Source organism: Equus quagga, chromosome 9 (assembly GCF_021613505.1).
Source record: "Equus quagga isolate Etosha38 chromosome 9, UCLA_HA_Equagga_1.0, whole genome shotgun sequence".
Lineage (NCBI taxonomy): Eukaryota > Metazoa > Chordata > Mammalia > Perissodactyla > Equidae > Equus > Equus quagga.
The window spans coordinates 60,439,421-60,444,049 of record NC_060275.1 but is presented as its reverse complement, the minus strand read 5'-3'; the positions used below and the strand labels follow the sequence as shown (position 1 = coordinate 60,444,049).

The 4,629-nt window shown below is 42.3% G+C and overlaps 1 pseudogene; it reads right to left on the bottom strand.

Annotated features, from left to right (window-relative positions):
* Nucleotides 1-439: 439 nt before the first annotated feature.
* LOC124244559 (protein angel homolog 2-like) lies at nucleotides 440-1,229 on the bottom strand (annotated as a pseudogene).
* Between the last annotated feature and the right edge of the window lie 3,400 nt (nucleotides 1,230-4,629).

The following is a 4,629-nucleotide window of genomic DNA, read 5'->3' as shown; positions in this document are numbered from 1 at the left end:
GACACTCCTGTAATCACTTTATGTAACTTCTTCAAAAACTCCACGATGGAAAAATTAATAACACGCAAAGTCTTAGGACCAACTTCGCCTTCCTTTAAAAGAAAACAGGATGGGAAAAACACTGTGTGTATACTGGAAGAAGTGTGAGAGCTCAAGTCTGAACCTTGCCAATAAGGGCTGATGAGCTGGGAAGTTATTTTCATCTGGAAGCTCATGAACTTGGAAGTCTTGCTCTGGAGTGACAGCGTAGCTAGAGTTTCAAGCCACCAAGTGAGACTGCCCAGGAACATACATTCTTTTACTGAAAAGCAGACAATAGAATGTGTGGTGTGGCACTTCACAAAGACAAGTGTTCACTCCTAGAATCCTAGTGACAGAAATTGATGTAGTAAACAGATGGTGAGCTGAAAGGATGCTGTAGATTTGAAGATAAAATTTTTCAGCAATCACTTAGGACCTCTGTTTTCTCCAGCTGTCTGTGTGTCTTATCACCTTGTCTTTTCTACTTTTGATTCTTGCTTTACTTCATGCCCACAGTTAGAAAAGGTAAAATTCCTGGTTCCTATAAAGATGGTTCCTCGCCTGATACCTTTCCTATGGCAAGTTCTTTATAATTCAGTGTTCCTTCCTTTGTGAAAAAATAGAGCAGAGAACAAGAATGGAATTAAAGTTACCAAACATAATAATGTGGCAGAAGCCTTCATCTTTCTGATGGGCAACACTGAGCATCTCTGTTGCTAGTATTGCCAGTTGGGCCAGCTTGACATCACATCAACTTGGATTTATAATAAGTGTGTATTAGCTACAGAGATTGCAGGAGCAGCACACTGAATGTTGAGCTGCAAGAGTAACACTAATCTAACACTCTCTCTCCAACAGAGGAATGTCAGTGTGGTGGAAATCCTATGGGTTCGCTGATAAGGGCGAACATCTGAAACGTGAGAAGCAAATGGAGGTCGTCACGTTTTCTTCCTGTCCACATTTGTATTCCCAGTGGTGGCAAATGATTCCAGACTTGATCTAACCTCTGTCTCATAATTGTCTTGGTCTTCTTGCCATCAAAGTACATCTACATTAATGTTGTAGTTTCTTGGAATACTGCGAAACCTAAAGCTCCAGTGTAATACTGGCTGATGGGAATGTCTATCGTGGTGTGAATTGTCTTCCAATAAGTCTCCCTAAGATATATTATAGGACATCACTGAAAAATCAGCTTTGGCTTCATACATTTGAGGTCAATATTTTGTCTTCTAGTTTCTTCATTCTTTTTCTGTATTATGATTACATAAATATTCCCAATGAAACTGGCAAACAGCCATTGATGATTAAGTATCTAGGTGCTAAAGTATTTTCCTTTTTGCAATTACTGACTATAGCTTTTAGCTGTTTAACCCACCCATTGATAACTGTGCTTTTTAGGCAATATGCTATCTGACTCCCACTTGGTTCCTATCGATAACATCTTCCTGGAGCCTGGGTCACCATAGTAGTGGGTATGTGAGCTGTTTTTCAGGAATTAGAACTCCTTGTCCACTCCAGGCTTGTTGAGACCACCAACTCATCAGCTGAGCCCATGCAGATGTCTGATAGGCAACCTTTTGACGTCAGAGGCTAAAAACTCCACCCTCAGATCATGCTAACACCACCATTTTGTGAACATGCGTCCTATGAAGAGACATGAAGTTTGAGTATGCTTGTGCAAATCATCAATTACCTCACCTCTCCTCACCTCCAGTCACCTCTCTCCACATTTCAGACCACCTTGCCCCCATCCCATAAATATCCCTGAGTCCCTATTTTTGGGGAAGTGAATTTGAGGCTCATGCTCTCGCTTCCCCACAAGGCTGCCTTGTAAGTAAACTCTCTCTCTGCTGCAAGTCTCGGTGTTTGGCTTTCTGGGCGGTGGGCAAAAACGAACCTGGTGCGGTAACACCAATACCTCTCTATCATGCCTTCTTTTTGATGAGAACTTATCTCCCTCAAAGTGCATGGTATACCTACAGAGATGAGTGCAAGATAACCATGTCTGTGTCAAGTTGTTCGGTCTCCGATTTCACTGTTGAAACTCACTTCCAGGCTCAAACAAAGTGGTTTCCTATTCAGTGAAAATTGCCTATTACTAAAATAAGGATAAGGAATACAAAAATAATGTCCAGGCCACCTGTGGACTCCCACCGGCTAATCCAATCTCTGACCAGAGTCTTGTGGTGATAACTGCTCATCGGGAGTATGGTCTGGCACTTCTATTTTCTTCTTCTGTTTCCATTCACTTCTCAGGTTCAGTCTCATGTACATGAGAATCAACTGCCAAAGTGCCAGGTGGTCCCCACACTCCCTATCCACACAGCTGGGCTGACTTGCCTTTTTCAGTTCAAATTTGCTGTGACTCCTTGTGAGGACCAGTGGGTAAGCTTTCACTATTGTCTTTTCCCACTCATCTGAAGGGCCCATACCTACTCTTGCTTTGCATCTGGTTTCACAGGTTGAACACTCTCTTTTTGTATCCTGAGACGAGGAACAACACGATGGTCCATTGTTCCAGAAGTCTCCACTTTTCCAAAGTATTTCAGTGTGCTTAGAGCCTTGGGACTCACACAATTTAATGATTAATAAAGTGTTCTGCAATCTAGTGTCTCTAACAGGGCATTAAAAGGATTTTCATTTATGAAAGACAAATTAATCCACCAATCATATCTAATATAGCCATTGCTACTATATGCCCCAGATGAGGAGTAATTTCATTAAGATTTTTTATCACTTCATTGAAGTAACAAAATTAATTGTTACCAAGAAACAGAAAGTACTAATTTTTATAGAAATAGCCATGCAAATGGAAAGATGGGAAATAGCCATGATCTAGTCCAGATATCTTCTGGCAGAATTCTAGGTACTCAAAGAACAGTCCTGATCCCTGAAGAATTAGAAAAAATATACAATATATAAAAAGTTCACAGGAATTCCCAAGTTTGCCCTAGTAAGTTTACTTTATGAAGCTAATCTGGTACTGGTTAGGAAGTCATCATTTTCTTTCAGTTTTTTTTTTTTAAAGGTACGCTTTCTGGTGAGGAACATTGGCTCTGAGCTAACATCTGTTGCCAATCTTCCTCTTTTTTTTCTCCCTGAAGCGCCAGTACATAGTTGTATATCTTAGTTGTAAGTCCTTCTGGTTCTTGTATGTGGGATGCCATTGCAGCATGGCTTGATGAGCAGTGTGTAGGTCCACGTCTAGGATCCAAACAGGCAAACCCTGGGCCGCCGAAGCAGAATGCACCAGCTTAACCACTACACCACCGGGCTGGCCCCTTCTCTTTCAGTTTTAACCGAGACATCCAAAGCTGGAGATGTATTAAGCATTCATCATGATAGGCTCCATGTCAGACACTGACATGGAAATATGCTTAAAGCAGTTCCTATCAAGAGACAAAAAGTGTTCAAGGAGAAGAAAGTAGCTCAGTCAAATGCTACATGTCTGGACCATGCTCAGAAGATTTGAGAATTCGGGTATTATTTATGCTCTCTGCCAGCATAATTTTAGGGCAGTGGTGGAAGCATGAGGCAGATTGTGGAGTCGTGAATGGGGAGTGTGGATGTGCAGACAGTGAATAAAGGATGTTTGAAACATCTGGATGTAAATATCAAGAGAGATGGGTTGATAACAGACAGGGCACAGGATCAGGGTGTGTTTCAGGGACAGGAGAGTTTGTTTATAAGCTAAAGAGGTAAGTTAGTGTTCAAGGAGAGATGATAACCTGGGAGCACGAGGAGTAATTGATGAAGCAGCATCTTGGAAAGATCAGAAAGGATGGACTGGGTCGTAACTTTAGGAAATTGTCTCGGAGTCTTGGGGGGAATTTAAGTAGAAATAGATACGCTGTGAACATGTGACAGTAGTACTGCTAAATAACTGCCTCTTTTTTTTTTTAAAGATTTTATTTTTTCCTTTTTCTCCCCAAAGCCCCCCCAGTACATAGTTGTATATTCTTCGTTGTGGGTCCTTCGGTGTGGGACACCGCCTCAGCGTGGTTTGATGAGCAGTGTCATGTCCGCGCCCAGGATTCGAACCAACGAAACACTGGGCCGCCTACAGCAGAGCGCGCGAACTTAACCACTCGGCCACGGGGCCAGCCCCCAATAACTGCCTCTTTTAAGGAGCTTTTTCCACGTCCTTTTCCTTCGTTTCTTTTCTTCTTCTATTCTAGTTTCCATTTTATCTACTGTTCCACTTAATTTTTCTTGTACAGTGTGCTGGTAACGGAAGATCTTCACCATGACAAGTTGTTTTTTTCCTCCTGCCTATAAGTCTAATAATTTCAGAATGTCTGTGACATTGGTATTCTCTTCTTTCCTTGGGGAAGAGTTCATAGAAGGGAAGAAGGGAGTTTGCGATGTTTCTGCCATGGCCTCACTTGCTTCTTGAGGTTGGAGGAATGTGCAGTGGCAGTAGGAAAGGTGGGGAGGAGGCTTCATGACTGAGGACGATTTGGAATAACTGATGAGGAGGATAGGAAAGGAAATTGGCCAAAGCCAGGTGAAAGGACTGAGGAGTAGCCATAGATGGCCTGAGTCTAACTTGTGGTTCCACAAATCTGCACAGCTGTGCAACTTCTGTCAGCCATTTGCGTGTAGGAG